General features: G+C 31.0%; 1 protein-coding gene across 1 annotated transcript in view; it reads left to right on the top strand.

Annotated features, from left to right (window-relative positions):
• LOC115882709 (putative serine protease K12H4.7) overlaps positions 1-20,362 on the top strand; it is a gene marked incomplete in the record, with an annotated part of 747,005 nt that overhangs the window by 439,870 nt on the left and 286,773 nt on the right.

Genomic DNA, 20,362 nt, shown 5'->3' on the forward strand with positions numbered 1-20,362 from the left:
GTACCTCTACGCTCCGGGCACCTTTGATAGGGATGTATACTCTTTAAAATGTTCAGCTGTGTCTGTAGGTTAGTCAGACTTACAATATTTCACAAAAATAACTTATATTTTATACTGTTTAGAGAGACAATTTTTTTTTCAGATTTAAATAATATAGTCGAAACTAAAAAGCACTGAGATGTAGAGGAATATATCGTATCTATTGTTCTTCTGAAAATGAAACTGTTTAGAATAATAAAAAAGTTATACAGATTTGGAAAGGTCATATCCCTTGAGTGTTATCGACAGAGGGGAAATTCTAGTTCAACTTTTTTTCACAACATAAAACCCAAAAAATAAATTATTATTGATGTGTTTATATTATAACTTGTTTGTGAACAAAGAAAAACATGGCGTCTACGTTCAAAGGCTTATTATTATTGTTTATATTGTACAATATAGAGTAAGAAACACTTTACTTTGGTAGATAGGGGAAAATGACTCTGTTAAATGAAGCTGTTACTTATAGTACACCTTATCTAGGCAAAATTGTGTAAAAACTCAATTTTCATATTTTTTGTTGCAGTTGCGCTCCCTAGCGGTCGTTCTACAAACTTGAAAATAATTTCCAACAATTTCCCATAGCCTTTTTAGTTATAAATATTTTATCCGCAGCCGCTACTAATACTTTCCGAGATACAGCCGAGAGCTATTTTTAGTGGGACACCCTGTACATTACTTTCTCTGGCGACGGACAATTTTAATGAAGAAAACTCTGGCTGAATTTGTACTATTAGTTGTTCCGGTTTTAAAAGGATATGAGTGTTCATACGAAGCATATCGAAATATATTATTAAGACGTGTAAACCAAATGAGGGTGATGTAGGTTCTATTACACCCATACATAATATGATCTCTAATTTAAATACATATAGTTCATATCAAAGACACTTTTAGTCGCGTGATTAAGCTTGACTTATTCAAAATATTTTAGAAGAAAAGTAAATAGTAGGCAACAGAATTAAATTGATTATAAATATATGAACAGTTAGTATTTACATAAAAAACTCACCTCCTTAACAGCACTTAAGGGACATAAAGAGTCATTGCTCCCTCTTTCCCGTTTTAGTTAGTTATAAAAAGCATTTTTGGTAAACTCTGTCTCTAATAGTTTCTGAAAATTAAAATTAATTTTTTTAAAAAGGTCCGATTAAATGTATATCTCCGAAACTAAAGTTCCAAGAAAATTCGTAATATATCTAGAAATTCATTTACTCACTAGTAGTTATAAAAAGCATTTTTGGTAAACTCTGTCTCTAATAGTTTCTGAAAAATAAAATTATTTTTTTTAAAAAGGTCCGATTAAATGTATATCTCCGAAACTAAAGTTCCAAGAAAATTCCTAATATTTCTGGAAATTCATTTACCCACTAGTAGTTATTAAAAGCATTTTTGGTAAACTCTGTCTCTAATAGTTTCTGAAAAATAAAATTAATTTTTTTAAAAAGGTCCGATTAAATGTATATCTCCGAAACTAAAGTTCCAAGAAAATTCCTAATATTTCTAGAAATTCATTTACCCACTAGTAGTTATAAAAAGCATTTTTGGTAAACTCTGTCTCTAATAGTTTCTGAAAAATAAAATTAATTTTTTTAAAAAGGTCCGATTAAATGTATATCTCCGAAACTAAAGTTCCAAGAAAATTCGTAATATATCTAGAAATTCATTTACCCACTAGTATTTATAAAAAGCATTTTTGGTAAACTCTGTGTCTAATAGTTTCTGAAAAATAAAATTAATTTTTTTAAAAAGGTCCGATTAAATCTATATCTCCGAAACTAAAGTTCCAAGAAAATTCCTAATATTTCTGGAAATTCATTTACCCACTAGTAGTTATTAAAAGCATTTTTGGTAAACTCTGTCTCTAATAGTTTCTGAAAAATAAAATTAATTTTTTTAAAAAGGTCCGATTAAATGTATATCTCCGAAACTAAAGTTCCAAAAAAATTCGTAATATATCTAGAAATTCATTTACCCACTAGTAGTTATAAAAAGCATTTTTGGTAAACTCTGTCTCTAATAGTTTCTGAAAAATAAAATTAATTTTCTTAAAAATGTCCGATTAAATGTATATCTCCGAAACTAAAGTTCCAAGAAAATTCCTAATATTTCTAGAAATTCATTTACCCACTAGTAGTTATAAAAAGCATTTTTGGTAAACTCTGTCTCTAATAGTTTCTGAAAAATAAAATTAATTTTCTTAAAAATGTCCGATTAAATGTATATCTCCGAAACTAAAGTTCCAAGAAAATTCGTAATATATCTAGAAATTCATTTACCCACTAGTAGTTATAAAAAGCATTTTTGGTAAACTCTGTCTCTAATAGTTTCTGAAAAATAAAATTAATTTCCTTAAAAATGTCCGATTAAATTAATATCTCCGAAACTAAAGTTCCAAAAAATTCGTAATATATCTAGAAATTCATTTACCCCCTAGTAGTTATAAAAAGCATTTTTGGTAAACTCTGTCTCTAATAGTTTCTGAAAAATAAAATTAATTTTCTTAAAAAAGTCCGATTAAATTAATATCTCCGAAACTAAAGTTCCAAGAAAATTCGTAATATATCTAGAAATTCATTTACCCCCTAGTAGTTATAAAAAGCATTTTTGGTAAACTCTGTCTCTAATAGTTTCTGAAAAATAAAATTAATTTTCTTAAAAAAGTCCGATTAAATTAATATCTCCGAAACTAAAGTTCCAAGAAAAGTCGTAATATATCTACAAATTCATTTACCCACTAGTAGATATAAAAAGCATTTTTGGTAAACTCTGTTTCAAATAGTTTCTGAAAAATAAAATTAATTTTCTAAAAAAGGTCCGATTAAATTAATATCTCCGAAACTAAAGTTCCAAGAAATGTCGTAATATATCTACAAATTCATTTACCCACTAGTAGATATAAAAAGCATTTTTGGTAAACTCTGTCTCAAATAGTTTCTGAAAAATTCGGACCTATTTAAAAAAATTAATTTTATTTTTCAGAATCTATTAGAGACAGAGTTTACCAAAAATGCTTTTTATAACTACTAGTGGGTAAATGAATTTCTAGATCTATTACGAATTTTTTTGGAACTTTAGTTTCGGAGATATACATTTAATCGGACAGTTTTAAAAAAATTAATTTTATTTTTCAGAAACTATTAGAGAGAGAGTTTTCCAAAAATGCTTTTTATAACTACTAGCGGGTAAATGAATTTCTAGATATATTACGAATTTTTTTGGAACTTTAGTTTCGGAGATATACATTTAATCGGACAGTTTTAAAAAAATTAATTTTATTTTTCAGAAACTATTAGAGACAGAGTTTACCAAAAATGCTTTTTATAACTACTAGTGGGTAAATGAATTTCCAGATATATTACGAATTTTCTTGGAACTTAAAATATTTTAATAAAGTCGCGATGAGTTTTTTACGGCTATTAAGCTGTCTTGTACATTTCACACTGTTGGTAACAATGAATTTAAAAATTGCGCCCTCAATTACGTAATTAAAAGTTTAATTGGGTATCAAATAATATAAATCTTATATTTTCACAATAATTACTTGAAATTAAATAAAGATTGAAATTTACATCAAAGGGATTAAATTTTCGTTCCTTATGTTATAAATGGTACTCCTTTGACGAGCAAAAATGATACCGATATTTTTAAAGGTCATGTCCTTTGACCGTCGCTAAAACAAGATAAGTTTACGTTCAATTTCTATCATAACAATATAAATAGATGGAAAATGTATTATTTGCTTGCATATCTCTCTATCTGGTTTCTGAATATGAAATGTCTGTACATTTTATTTGTATTTGTTATGGAACATCTAACATTGAAATATAACTTCTAGTTTTCTCTCACATATATACATTTTAATAGAAAATATTCTGCATTCAAAGTCTAGACGTTAACTAAAGTTAATTTTTTAACTAAAAGAATTTTCTCTGCTTCATTTACGCGAGGAATATATGCATTCTCAAGTGTAAGTAAAATTGCAATCTGATTTGAACGGAAATCAAATTTGTACAGAGAAATGTTCAGGTTCCTGCAAGAGACGAGCTGTTCATAGGAAACATATTGAAGTAGATTAGAAAGACGTGTAAATCAGAATTCCGCACGTGGTCTTGACTGAATGTTTAGTTTTTTCATTTAACTCAAACTAATGTGTATATGGATCGTTGTTCATGTCAACCTTTCAGTAAAAAATATGTATTTTGTAATTTGACAGTCAAGCTGTTTTCACAAAGTAAATTGTTTCTAAAAAAGATGAATCATTCTGCCAAACTTGTTTGTTAATTCTTAATAGTATAATAATAATAAATTATTATATCACAACCAAAATTCTGATCCATCATTTCGAAAGCTACTCTGACTCTATTTTTTTTTTAATTGAATGGTGCAATACAATTAGTTAATATTTTGCTATAGTCATATAATATTACTGATTTAAATACACGAAATTCACACATTTCCTTGTACTAGAATAAAACAAGTAAATATCAGTTGAAACTGAAAAGAGATTGGAATATACATCAAAGGAACCAAAGACTTATTTTGTATTAAATGAATCTGACTTTGAGCTGCAAAAATAATGCGAATATTGATATATCAAAGGGTCATGTCCTTTGACCGTCGTCGACGAGACAAGAAATGTTTACGTTCAACTTCTATCAGGATAAAAATAGATGGAAAATAAATGGAAAATATCATTATTTACTTGTATATCTTATCACTCGTTTCTGAATATGAAGAATCTGCAGATTTTATTTATATTTGTCGTAGTATACCGGTGCGTCTCAAAAGTGGCTTACACCTATAACGGTTTTATTTTTTCAGATAAAAAAAACGAGATTTGATATGTTTAGGATTGATTGACGTATATTGAATTATTCTTTTCGGCCCCTTCCTGTTTTACCGGAAATGACTACCATTTTTTATTTTTAAAGGCACTCTCGTATTTTTTACTTTAATCAGAGGATCGTATGTCAACTTTAGACATTTTCACTTAAAATTTCAATCTAGAGTGCCATGGCTGTGTTAAAAACACAAATTTGTAATCAAGGAGCTTTGGAAAAATTGGTTTGATCGTCTAATGTTTTTAGTGTCTTGTCCTGGCCTGTTAAAAGATGCCCAAATCGTATTTTTAATCATATCTCAATTTTTTCAAAGGGAACGAGGGTGGCTCATTGGTATATTTCGAAAAGGCATTTATTACGAATAATTTGGTACCACATACTTGGTATTTCGAGTCAAATTGTCGTTATGAATCGCATGTTGCAATTTCAAATAAACCATATTCGAGAATGTTAAAAGTTGACATATGATATGTCATTCTATTCATAGTGTCATTTTCTATCGAATACTGTAACACAATACCGAGTGTGCAATTTGAAAATTAAAAGTTGTAGTCATTTCCGGTGAAACCGGAAGTGGTCGAAAACAATTGAATACGTCAATCAATCCTAATTTATGTCATATACAAACTAACATACCAAATCTCGTTTTTATTTGAAAAAATAAAAATGTTATAGGGGTAAACCACTTTTGGGACGCACCCGGTATATAATAATGAAATGACAACTACTATTTTTTTTCTAACAGGAAGCAATTTTAATAAATAATACTCCATTCAAAGTCTACCTGAACATTTCTCAGCTTAGTTTAGAAGAAGAATATATTATGCATTCTTGAGTAAAAGTAAAATTACCGGCTGATAGAAACGGAAATCAAATTTGCACAGAGAAATGTGCAGGTTCCTGCATGACACGAGCTGTTCATAGGGAGCATATCGAAGCAGATTACAAAGACGTGTAAAACAAAATTGCGCGTGTGCTGCTGGGGGAATGATTTAATTATTTAGTTCCTTGAAATTAAGGCTCCATTCGCTTGAGCGTGACAAATTTGGGCTTACGTCGATATTATGTGTTCGAATTCCGCATATTTTGCATATTTTACTATTATTCGACCCGCACCTTGCAGTTTCCTATTTTAATAAATTGTTAATCGACATTTAATTTACCTGGCGTTTACGAATATTAATTGTAAAAGTGAAAATATGCTATATAAGAGTCAATTTTACTACTCCGAAAAAGTTCCAAAATAATCGATCAGCATTTCTTCTTCTTGTAGTACCATCTTCTAATGAAGGGTGACAACAATCCCGGCGAAACATTGTCTGTCCTGTGCAGCTCGAAACAGTTCGTGTGAGTTCAGTCCAGTCCAGTCTCGTAAGTTTTTCAACCAAGAGTGCTTGCGTCTCCCAAGTCCTCTTCTGCCTTCTATCTTTCCCTCCATAATCAACTTCAGAAGCTTTGCTCTGCTACTGCGCATGACATGGCCCAGGTATGCTGTCTTTCGATTTTTTATATTTGCAATTAATTCCCTGTCCCTGTTAAGCCTCCCAAGAACCTCTTCATTGCGTACATGATCTGTCCAGGGTATTTTCAAGAGTTTTCTGTAGATCCACATTTCAAAAGCTTCCAACCGTCTCATGGTGTTTATTTTAACAGTCCATGTCTCACAGCCGTATAAGAGGATTGAGTATACATAACAATGGACAAAACGCAGACGTATGTTGATGTTGAGTGATCGGTTACATAATAGGTTTCTCATTTTGTTAAACATTGACCTAGCTTGTTCTATACGCGATGTAACTTCTAAGTCGGGGTCAAGGTCTGATGTTAGCCAGTATTCCAGGTATTTGAACTTATTTACCGTGTCTACGCATGGTCCGTATACTCGTATGTTGGGTGGTGGAATATTTCTCCTACTAACTACCATTATCTTGGTTTTTGCGGTGTTTATTTTAAGGCCCAATGGATCTCCCGCCCGAACTATGTCGTCTAGAAGTTCTTGAAGAGCCTCAGGGTTGTCAGCGATAATCGCGGTGTCGTCTGCATACCTGGTCTAAGGTTGTTAATTGGGACGCCACTTATTTTTATGCCAATGCCTTTATCTTGTAGGGCCTTATCGAATATATATCCGGAGTATATATTAAACAACAAGGGAGACAGTACACATCCCTGACGAACTCCACGTTGTACTGGTATTTAGTCTGTTTCGTCTTGCCCTAACCTTATGTATGCTGTCTGATTCCAATATAGCGTTTTTAAGAATTGGATATCGTTCTTTTCTAGACCTTTTTCTTGCAAGATGTTAAACAGCACTGTGTGTTCTACTTTATCAAAGGCCTTTTCGTAGTCGATGAAACAAATGTATACCTCTTTTTGTTGGTCTCTACATTTCTGTAAGAGAACAGACAGCAAAATAAAAACACTAAATCACCACAATACACCAAAACACTTTTACTTTTACACTGGACGCGCGTTTCGCTAACCATGTTAGCATCATCAGCAGATGATTATAAACTGAAGTTAGTTGGTGTATTGTGGTGATTTAATGTTTTTATTTTGCTGTGTAACACCAAAGGTTCCAACCCTCAACTGTAATCTTCGAACAGACAGGCCAAACATTGCTTCCCTGGTCCCCATTCCTTCTCGAAAGCTAAATTGGCCGTCATCTAAATCAATTTCACATTTTTTGAATATTCTGTGTTGAATTATTTGAAGAAGTATTTTTAAAACATGGCTCATTAGGCTTATTAATCTGAAGTGTTCGCATCTTTTTGCGGTGTTATTTTTTGGGATAGGACAAAAATTGACTTCAGCCAATCTTGTGGGATCCCACTGCTTTTGTAGATTTGGTTTAACAGTCTAGTTAGCATAGGGATGTTTTCTTCATTTATCAGTTTGAGCATTTCAACATGTACTTCATCCGGCCCGTAGGCTTTTCTCACTTTACTATTTCTTATAGCTCTCTCCACTTCTGAAGTTAAGATATCAGGTGCCTCTTCAAATCCATTTTTGATGTTGAAAACTCTAGGGATTTGCGGTGCGAACAGTTCTTCCACATATTGTTCCCAGTGCTTGCAAACTTGATTTGCTTCCATTATAGGTTGATTGTTATTACCTACTAATTTATTTGTAAAGCATTGCCTTCCTTGTCCTGTCAATTCTTTGACTTTCTTATACATTGCAAAATAGTCGTGTCTTTCTTCTAGTTCTTCCACCTCCATACATTTTGTTTCCATCCATTGTTCCTTTGCATCCTTAATCATACTTCTTATTTGTGTATCTATTTTTTTGTACATAGACGTGTCTTTATTCTTGTATGATCTTCTCCTGTTTAACCTATACTCAGAAAACATCTTCCTAGAAGCGCTCGAAGGACAAGAAATAGGCATCAAAGTAAATGGCATACGGATCAACAATATACGGTACGCAGATGACACAGTCCTGATAGCGGATAACATGAATGACCTCCAAACAAGCTTGATTGGAATACACAGCCGACGTATGGGAATTGACATCAACACAAAAAAGACAAAATTCCTAATAGTTACCCGCAAACCAGATGACTACCAGAATGCGAGACTAACGCACAATGGGGAAGACATAGAACGGGTAAAAAAGTTCAGCTATCTGGGAACTTGGGTATGTGAAGACTGGTCTTCGGACGTGGAAATCAAGTGCCGTATAGAAAAAGCGAGGAGCGCATTTATGAAATTTAAAACGTCTTAACCAACTCTGACTTTGACCTTGACCTTAGAGTAAGATTTACAAAATGTTACGTATGGTCCGTGTTACTATATGGTATGGAAGGCTGGACATTGAAAGTCAGAAACATGAACAGGCTGGAAGCGTTCGAGATGTGGGTCTACAGAAGAATCTTGAAAATCCCATGGACAGCAAGAGAGACCAACGAGGAAGTCCTGAGGAGGATGGGGAGAGAGCGTGAACTGCTAAGCACAATAAAACGCAGAAAAACAGCGTACCTGGGACATGTTATGCGCAATGAGAGATACCATTTACTCCAACTAATAATAGAAGGAAAGATAGAAGGAAGAAGGGGATTGGGCAGGAAGAGGATGTCGTGGCTCCGAAATGTTAAACATTGGACGGGAATAAGAACTACAGGAGAATTAATTCACGCCACCGGAGAGAGAGAAAGATGGTCAGAACTGATCGCAAACATCCATTAATGGATAGCAGCAGAAGAAGAAGAAGATCTTCTCCTATCCATCATCCGTAGTATTTCCTCGGTCATCCATTCTTTTTTCTTTTTTGTTTCTTTTGGGCCTATGACTTCTTTTTCTATGGCGCCAATTGCGTTCTTCAGGGTGTCCCAATCTTGCTCTATACGATTTCCAAAATCGTGGGTGTTTATGGCTGCTAGTTTCTGATTTACTATGTCTTTGACCTCAGATTGTTTAGGTAAATGTCCAAGCTTGGTAATATCAACTGTTGTAAGTCGTTTGGTTTTAAGTTTTTTGAGCCGCACATCTAAGGTTCCTACAATGGGGTTGTGGTCAGAGCCTACGTCAGTACCGGGATATGTCCTGACACCATGAATCCCATTCCTAAATCTATCGTGAATAAGGATAAAATCTATTGGGTTTCTGACAATATTTGGTTTGCTGTGTTGTGGTGACTGCCAAGTGTAGAGTCTTCGGGGTGGAAGTTTAAACCAGGTATTCGTTACGATGAAGCTTTCTTCCTGACAGAATTGTATTAATGTAGCGCCTCGTTCATTGCGTTCTGCTAAGCCGTACTCGCCAACAATATTTTCGACTCTGCCTCTCCCTATCTTAGCGTTAAAATCACCTAGTATTATAGTGACTTCATTTTTTTTAGTGTATTTTAAGAGATATTTTAATTCTTTGTAAAATTTCAGCATTTAACGTTTTTTTTTGGAAAACTAGCTAGGTATTTTTACACAAATTAAAGATAAAGGATTATACTACATATATCCGTACTGTAGCAAATTTTTGACAACTTCTTTATTTTTAAGATTTTGAAAGTTATTTTTAAAACATCGAGAAAATATTTCTTATGTTTGGACTAAATTTTCTCGAAAATAAAGACATAATGTAAAATTCCGTTACAATACGGAAATATATTGAAGTTTTGTGATTATAGTGATGTATAATTTATATGGTTTTGTAACAAATTGCTCGCTATGTTATGGCAAATGCTGAAGCTCTGCAAACCGTAATCAAGACTTAATTAAAGCACCTGTGTTTGGAGTTTTGGGTGTGGCTTAGCACGACAGAAAATATGAAAATCTGTCATCGGTAGAGTTTGAAAATATTTATACTAAAATTTATGTAGGGGTGGGGGTAGTTTTAACCTTTCCCGTACTTTTTCTTGATCTTTGTGAAAGTCGAATGTTAAAGCACTTACCAGAACACAGACACCCAAAATCTCATTCAAATCGGAATAACGGTTCTTATAATATATGAAAAAATATGTTAGTTTGATGCCCTCTAGCGGAAAAACGAAGCACTTTTGTATAAAGATAAATTGTGTCCAATGAACTTAGTTTGATTCCAAAAATACGTGGTGGTTCTATGTCCACGGAATATTGGGACACCCTAAATAAAATATAATGAAATTTATCACAAGAACTAATTTATCTTACTAATAAACTTATAATAAAAATAAAATATTAATCTAGTATCGTAGAGCTCAGGATTTTTCTCAGTAATAATATTTAGATATAGTTAGAAAACTTTTCAAATCACAGTTTGTACGTTTATTCTGATGTGTGTTTAAGTAAAAATTATTACCTCCAGTTCACTTATTTTGTATAATCAAAAGTTGGGAAACAAACATATTAGTATACTAAAAATTGTACAAGTTTATATACCAAATTAGAAAATAACTCAAAAAGTTGTCATTTCGGACTTTATTTACCATGAAAAGTTCATAAAGCTGGAATTTCACGTTACAGTTGAGAATTTGGACAAGGGAAACTTTAATTTTAACTCTCTTTTAGTATGTCATGCAAAAAGTGGAGCTTTTTCGAGATGGTGCAGGATTATGTACAAAGTTTGATAACTTGTTGTAAAACATGTTACAGTAAAAAATAAAATTTGAAAAGTTTGGTTTGGTTTCGGCCACATAACTATAGACATTATTGTCTCATTATTTAATCATTTATTATCTTCAGTTCAAATCTAAAGACAAAAGAGACTTATTTTTTTACTGCTAGTACTCTTTAATAAATATATAATTTTTATTTCTTGTAAATAATAGTTATTTTTGGTACTAGTGAGAACAGCAGAACTGTTTCCTGTACAATCTATAAAGAATAATTGATTTAAAAGGATCTACCAGTTCTACTTTCATTGTTGCGAATTAATAAATTATTAGGCTGCGTTTATGTTACTATGCAATATAGATGTGCGTTGTTGGTTTTTTTGTAAATAATAAATGGCACTGACATTAAGACGTCATTTAGATAAATCGCGATTTGTTAGCGATAAAATAGTGAATTATCAACCAGCAAGTCAGATTTTAAAGAAAAATGATTCAGGAAGATCTTAAGCAAGTACTTGGGCCTACAACATCCTAAGCAATACACTGGCCATTGTTTGAGACGATCATTACTGGCAAATGCAGGAGTGAACATGACAACGTTAAAAAGACACGGAGGATGGCGATCTGCAACGGTTGCTGAAGGATATATCAAAGAGTCCATCAACAATAAAATAGAGATTGCGAAAAAGATTCAACGTGCTGTAAGTGTTCCAGAACGAGCCGTTGTAATGACAGAGCCTATTTCAAGCAGTTCTCAGATTTTACAATTTCTGAATCTACAAAAAAAAATCATGTAATTCATGTAATTTATTATAACCTCACCTCAAACCTTTGACATTTGAAAGTTACATACATATGTTACATAAACTACACCCTCTACATAAACTACATTAACTACATGTAATGTAGTTTATGTAGTTTTTAAAAGTAACATGTAGTTTTCCGAACCCTGCGTGTGAGCGTCAAACTTGCTGATGTTGTTTACAAAGTGGGCACTGGTGGGGATACTTGCCAAGTACGTAAAGATTGGCGTACTTACCAAATAAACAATTCTTAATAGTTAAGAGTGCGCCTTAAAGGTAAACAATTTAAAAATGCACTGCCTTCGCCGCCATATGGAGGGGGTGGTGCAAGGAAGACGCAGATTTAGGTTTATTTCTCTTTTGCTCGCGTCTGCGTATATCGCTGGCGGTAACAATGAAATATTGAAAATCGGGATTTTGTTTTATTTATACTTTCCTATTAATTTTGAAACTAGCGGTAGCGATATTAAGCTGATAAGAATAGATATATTTTGATCTGTGTTAAAGGTTGAGAAGAAGATCACAATGGTAAAAACGTCCGCCGTCTGAGTTTTGATGGTATTGGTTACAACATTTTTTTCTTGTGGGAGTGTGGGGGGGGGGGTATTTTTGGTGTTATTTATGTCATTATAAGTGTTCCTCTTCTCAATTCTGCTTAGAAAATTTTAAAATTTTGACGTACAACTTAAGAAGTATAGCTAGAGACGTGAGAAATATAAAATAAGAGACGCCCCTCGATGCGCAGTGGACATCCCACAAATTCGCTTCAATCAGATTTTTCGTAGCGTAACTGCATCTCTCTTCCGCCGAATGCGTTCTCTCTCTATCGTGTGCGCGATCGGTGCTATCCCCAAGTCTCTTCCTATATTTGTCAAACTGTACCTACAAGTCTACCAGACCCGACTAAAAAATAAGTAAAAAAGTTCGTATACATGTATGTCCTAAAATGTTTCGTTTCAGAGATACAGGGTGAAGAAGTTTAATTTTTATTTGGATTTATTTCTTCCAAATCATTTCTGAAATAACGTCAATATTTGGATGAAAATTGGTATCTGGGAGTATTTTGACATAAATAAATAAAGTTTAATACTTTCTATAAAATGGTGTTGCTTTGAAGTTATAACACACTAGTTGTTATAACTTCACAAACTCACGCGTGTGTTATTATTTATTTTATATGCATGTATACATGTGAGTAATGTCTGTATAAGTAGTGGCTGTTGAATGAAATTATTTTATCAAACAAGAAACACATTCTTATAATTAAAATTAATTATAACTTTGGAGGTAAAACGTAAACAGTGGCAATTTTCTGCAATGTGATATTCTAGAACACAACAACCGTTATAAATTAAATTGGAACAACAAATAAAAGAGTACGATAAATTACTACTGTAAGTTTGCCCCGGGATCAAACAAAAAGTAAACGTTGTTAGTAACAAGGTTCAACAACATCATTGTCTAGATTCAACTTCGTGAGTTCGATGTGAAAAAAATAGTTCGGGTTGTAGGTGTATTTGTTCGATTGTTTTCATTATTTTTCGATTCTATTTCTTTATTAAGGTTATATCATAGAACAATATTTTAAGAATTTGTACTACAGTCCATCGACATACAGGTTACATTATCATATTTTGTTCGTTCTAACATTTCTTTCCAAATATTTGTTTTTGATTTGTATTTTATTTTTCGACTTTTTTTCATTACTTATTTTAATAACTATAACTTTTTTAATTTATTCATTTCGGACAATAAATTAAAAAAAACGTACGATTCAATGTATTATTCTGAAACTCAATTTCAAATCTGACAGATTAAAATATTTCCGCAATTTTTGTTCAAAAATCATCAGAAATTACGTGTGTCCAATAACTTAAAAATTTGGAACAATGCAGATTTAAAATCACAGATTAGCCTTTTCAGATTTTATTTTTGCTGGTAGTGGTATTTTACAAAAAATACCCTAACATTAAAAAAAAATATTTAGTCAAAATATAACAGGCGATTCATACGGAGTGGAAGTTCTAAGAAGAATGTGGTGGTGTGGCCTTTCACAAGAATAGAATATTCTCTCTCGATGAATACTAATAAAACTTAGATAACTACCGTACATAGTTGAAACGGAGCGTTGAATTGGTAACTTTTTAGTTTAAAGATGATAAAAGTTTTAGAGAACCTTTTATTTCGTTCTTATCTAGTAGACAGGTATTACTTATCCACCGCTTTTGAACACCGAACTTATCTAGCTTTAATTTTAAAATATTTATTAAGCTATTTCTGGCGATAAACAAAATGTAAGTTTTTCTCAAAATTTAAGTTTCGTAAAATTTTCTTAAATTTCTATAATCATGTTATATTTCTAAATAAAGAAATTATTATATCCATGGTTATTCAGTACGGGTAAGAAAATGAAACCTATAAGAAAATAGACACTGTTTTTTTTTTGTCAACTTAAATTAAAACGTAACGTTTTTCTCCTCCTGAAACCAAACACTTTCTGGCGACACTCCGTCTCTATGATGGTTAAAATTAATCTTGTATCGATTTATTGTAATCTATAAAAACAAAGTTAATCTCAAAGTTAATTAAAATCTATAAAAATTTCTAAAAGCCGATGAACTAAACTGAATTATTTGATTTGTTGTTAGATATATAGATTAATTTGTTATATAGATAAGTAATAAAATTTGTTTTATACAGGGCCAGTCTTAAATAAGTGTAAATATTTTTAGGGCTGGTAGATCTCAATGAAAGAAACATACCGTTTTTTTTTTCTTTTTAGCGTTTTTGAAACATCTCCAAAATAACCAAGTTATTTTACTTTGAAAATTTACAAAAATTTGTTTGCAAAAGAGTTGCAAGGTTTTTAAAATCAAAAATATGATTTTTGTTTAAATTTATATATTTTTTAATATTTTTTCTTTTTTTTATATTTTTAATTTTTTACTGATTTCTTTATTTTTTTCATGTTTTTATACTTCTGCTATTTACATGATTTTTCTAATTGCTTATTTATTCCTAAACGATTTACTTTTCAAGATTTATTAAAATCAACTTTTAATATAATTCTTAATTATTTTTTTAAACTTGATACAAAATAAAGCTCTTTTCTTCTCGTGTTTTAATATAAACGGTGCTAAAAACTGTTTTATTTATTTTTCCCAATTTTATATTTGTTTTTAAAAAATCTTATTTAAATTATTCAACTCATTACTCAACAAAGTTTTATTCAATCACCTTTTAATATAATTTATTGTATTAAAAAGAGTTATTTACTTTTTTTAACTTGATACAAAATAAAGCTCTTCGGTCTGGACATAAAATAAAAAAAAAGTTGAAACAGCTGAACTTACAACAAAAACTTTATTACAAACTTTCTAAACTCAACATCAAATCGCACTTACCAGTCTGGACACAACAGCATCGCATAATTTAAGCTGTTTTTTTTCAAAAAGTTCTTGGAATTCTTCATCATTTTTGGTTCCTAGTTTAATGAGCTTTAACAAATAAAGGTGTCTCATATATTAAGAAATTGTGCATTATATGTTAATTTAAATTAATCCTACATAATTTTATTTGAATTTAGATGCTTACTGACTCCGTTAACTGGTACATGCTTTAAAATTTAAATGCTCAGTTATTATTATTCAACCTTTAATTTCATATTAATAATAATTGACTTGAGTCTTTACCTGTTATTCGTTTTAATTAAAGCTAGTTATAAATTAATTGCTTAGGGAGAGGCCACTTTAAAAGATTACCTTCATATTCAAAGCAACTTTAATTATGCGTCCAGGCTTTACTGCCAGAAAATACACACGAGAGTTAAAAAATTAAAAATGTATGATATTTTAATAGCCCGCGGAATTATATCATTTAAAAATTGTATATGATAATTTTTTAGGGCACTTTTCATATTTTAATAAAAGTCTGTTGTATAATTAAGTAAATTTTGATATTAGAAGTTTTTATTATTAATGCAAATGTACTAAACAAAAATATTCAGTTGACACACAAAATTAACAGTACGAAATAATATTTCTGTATCTATATCTGTGTGATTTAATTCCGTATCTGTAATTTAGTATTCTTCAGTTACATTTTAAGTAATATATTTATTACAGACAGTGTGGTCCGAACTGTATTCCGGAAATTTCGGCAGCATATAAAAAATAAGTAAAAAAGTTTGTATAAATGTATATTCTAAAATGCTTAGTTTCGGAGATACAGGGTGTAGAAGTTTCATTTTTATTTTGATTTTTTCCGAGTAATTTATGAAGTAACGTCAATATTTGGATTGAAATTGGTGTCTGCGTGACGAAAACTACTGATTAAAAAATATACATTTACGACGTATTTTACGTAAAAAAGGTCTCGTGGTAAAAATCGCTACGAGTAAAGGTTCTCGAGATATTTGGATTCGAAATTATCAATATCTATCATCATTGACATAAATTAAACATGTTGATTAAATAGTTATTAGACTGAAATCATAAATTTGAAATGTTTTTGTGCCAAAAGTTCAACAGAAACTGTTTTATCATCATGTTTTCGTAGAAAAATTTATGATTAATTTAAAAAAAATAAAAATTTCTCAAATGTGTTATATCAGTCAAATAATTATGTAGTATGCTAGATAGTTTGATATCGATATTATTGTTGTGTTCCCAGCCCTAGTTAGTTTGAGATTTGCTCCTTACTACGTTCACGTAGCGCGGGGACGCGAGATACGTGACGCAGTCCGTCCCAATCATAGTTCATGAACCGACCTAGTTATTATTTTACTATTATATATTGCAAACAATTAATTTGCTGACATTACATTTCATGTTATTGAATATTAGATATACCTATTCACTTTATGATTAACTTTCGTACAGTACGCAGTTACTTTATATTGTCAAATTATTAAATTGTAATTTTCTTGAATAAAATAATTTTTTTTAAAACAAGTTAGTTACAATAAAATACATAACTGGCGCAGTCAATCGTGTAGGTGTCTCAGAGATTCCTGGTTTTGCAAGCAGTCCCACAAAAAGACGTTGCCGAAGTCCAGAAAATCGTCAGTTTTAACTGTTTGTTGAGGCACAGAATCTAAGGCAGGAAGACCACAGTTAAGAAGAAATTAATCTATCATAAGTGAGTTTTCCACACACACACCAATTATATTACCCACCCACTACATCCTTCACAAAATATTCCCAATACCTATTGTAAACAAAACTATCCTTCTATCTAACCCTTACATCCTACTCACAAAAGAAGATTACTGGACCACAGAAGAAGAATGTCCACAACTAGAAGACCTTTTCATCTGTAAACAAACCACCTTATCAAAAGACGAACACTGCCTCTTCGAGCTTTTAAAAACATCAAATAATATGTGTCCAATGATCAACGTTAAGTATACAAAAAGTACCATTCAACGCCTATATGGTAACGAAATTTTGGTAATTCCTGTAAACGAGACAATTGCCCGAGACAAATGTCAACGAGGACTATACAAATTCTCTGAACCAAGCATCGTCAGCATATCTTCATGCCCTGTTGAGATAGGAAACTTAACTTTTGAAATCGAAACAAAAACAGAATTTCAATATGTTTTAGAACTGCCAAAATTCTCCTATTCCCAAGATAGTAACAACATCTCCAAACTAACCCTCGAAGAAATAAACTTAGACGAGATGAAGAAAGCACAGAAAATACTGTCAACACTCCAGCTACAGCCTCTGGACAATCCCGGATCTTCATTGAACCTTGCGACAGCTTCAATTTTCACCAGTGCCGCCCTTGTATGCGGAGTCCTTCTATATATTGGATGGAAAAAATGGAAGAAACCCGTTTCATCCCAAAACAACCACCAATACAAGAATGCCCCTATGGACAACCCCTTAGAGGAGATTCGAAAAAACGACCAGCCATTGCAGCCCTTATTTTCCGAACTTGAGGAGGGAGGAGATACGTGACGCAGTCCGTCCCAATCATAGTTCATGAACCGACCTAGTTATTATTTTACTATTATATATTGCAAACAATTAATTTGCTGACATTACATTTCATGTTATTGAATATTAGATATACCTATTCACTTTATGATTAACTTTCGTACAGTACGCAGTTACTTTATATTGTCAAATTATTAAATTGTAATTTTCTTGAATAAAATAAATTTTTTAAAAACAAGTTAGTTAGTTAGTAACTCGCGGAAAAAAAAAGACAGACGACAGCAGACGCCAGCTGACGAAAGACGCAAGACGAATGAATTTGTAATAATATAGACAATTAATAGACGATTACAACAAGACGAAGTGAAACTAAGAAGAGTTTATAGTGATGATAGAATACGAGAAAGAGTGAGAGGGCAAGTCAAAACCATTGTTAAAATTTGGTTAAAATTTAAACACACATATACCTACTTTTCCATTGTGTTGTTAATCATTAAACTTTTTTTATGAACTCGTTTTTTTTTTTAAAACAACCCCTAGATAACTGACAAAAAGCCTACAATTATCTACTCAACATGTATTGACTATTTCCATTTTAAATATCTTGAGAACGGTTGCTCGTAGCAATTTTTATCAAAAGACGTATTTTACGTATTAAGTATCGGAAATGTATATTTTTTCACTCAGTAGTTTCATACAGGTACGGAAGAAAAGTTACCAATCTTCAAAACAGTTAAAACATATGTAGGTGGCGCTTCCTACACATAGGAGTCATATTTACAACAAAATCAACTTTCTCATGTCAAAAAACTCCCAGAAACCAATTTTCATCCAAATATTGACGTTACTTTAGAAATTATTTGGAAAAAATCGAAATAAAAATGAAACTTCTAGACCCTGTATCTCCGAAACTAAGCATTTTAGGACATACTACATTTATATAAACTTTTTTAATTATTTTTATCTGCAGAATATAATAATTCCGAAGTTTCCGGAACACAGATTAGACTGCCCTGTATAATATAACAATATTACCAAGGAACATCCAAATTACTGATTTCCACTGATTTTCTAATTCATGAGCCTTTTTTTAGATATTTCAATATATTTTCTCTTTTTAAAAGATAGGTCTATAACCAAATTATGCAAGTTTCGGGCTTCATTGTATATGTTACATAGAATTATTTTCAACAAACAACATACGAAGAAAACTTTGTATGTATATTTTACGGTTAAAGTGAATAAAACTTTACGATACGAACTTTACGGTATGAATCCATGTCGATTTTTTATGTAAGAATAAAATAAATTATTTGAAACAATCAAAAGAAAATACACTTTTACAACTAAAAAAATATTTAAACCACAACTGACATTGGATACAAATTAAAAATATATAAAAAGTGTCAAAATATTTACGTTTTTTATGTGTTCTTTCTCTTTAATATTTGTAGAACTAAACTATTTGTTATACTATATAATAAAATAAATCTACATCATGTCCAAAATGGGACTCAACCTATCTAAAGATCGTACGAAAATGTATTTTGTTTATATCTCTTCTAACCCAATTTAAATGTATACAACCCAAAGTAAACAAATTAAATAAATTTGGGAGCCGTTCATAACAGCGGCAACCAATTCAAAAGTACACAAAAGACCTTAACAAGCTTTTAAATATTAAATTAAAATTTGAATCGAAAAGGGTTTTTAATTTTAGGTTTAAATAAATTTACTCAACAGTTCACAGAAAAATCGGTTTAAATATTTTCTATTTATGTTTGACACCTTTAATTAACTCTTTTGTTATTTAGTACTTTTTATTTTGTTTATGTTTGGCTTTAATCGTAAAATTCCATCAGGAATTTTACAGTTAGTTTAATCGCATTCACAATATATCATACGAGTTTTGAACACAATCTATATTTTGAATTAATTTAAAAGTATATTTGTTTAAAAATTGTTTTACTCTAGAATTAGTTGAATACATTTTTTTTTCATTACACCGTTATATACGATACGCATGTTTTTCTAAATATTTTCTTTTGATAGTTCGGTTCTGTAAAAAAATAATAAAAAATAATTTATTTTTTGAAAAATGCCATTGTGCTTGTGTCAGGAAATTTAATTTAATTTAATAAATAAAATCATATTTTTTGTTTTACTAATATTTATACTATCTTTTAAATTTCTAACTTTGCTTCAGCTAAATATTCCGACTTGTTTTTTAAAATAGATCTATTTCTAAATTACCTTCAAGCAAGAACAAAATTAAAGTGGTATTAGACATGCCATGTTCACGGCATTAGAAGAAAAGTATCCTTTAGTTACAGAATAACAGAGCTATTTACTTTACAGAGATTTCCCATCAGTGGGGGTTGTTATTATAGAGTCGCATCTGTTTCTCTCTTAACTTTAATTAATTAGTTAATTGGATTTCATTAACTCTTTTACAATTAAAAGTTTATAAAATTGACTACTAGAAAGCCATTAAAGTGAAGTTTATAGCTCCACGTGTAGAGAAAAAAAGCTTTGTTTTTCGACGCCAAGTTGATTAAAATCGTTTCATCGAAAACAAAGATATCAGTATTTGAATGTGAAAATGTTTAGCCTCCCCAACCACTTCATTTTCAACAATAGACAAAAATAGCCTGGGGCAAAAAATCTGCAGTTAAATGAAGAATACAGTGCTTATATTTTCAACGTA

This window comes from Sitophilus oryzae, unplaced genomic scaffold (assembly GCF_002938485.1).
Source record: "Sitophilus oryzae breed Bouriz unplaced genomic scaffold, Soryzae_2.0 scaffold_179_pilon_pilon, whole genome shotgun sequence".
In the NCBI taxonomy this organism is placed as follows: domain Eukaryota; kingdom Metazoa; phylum Arthropoda; class Insecta; order Coleoptera; family Curculionidae; genus Sitophilus; species Sitophilus oryzae.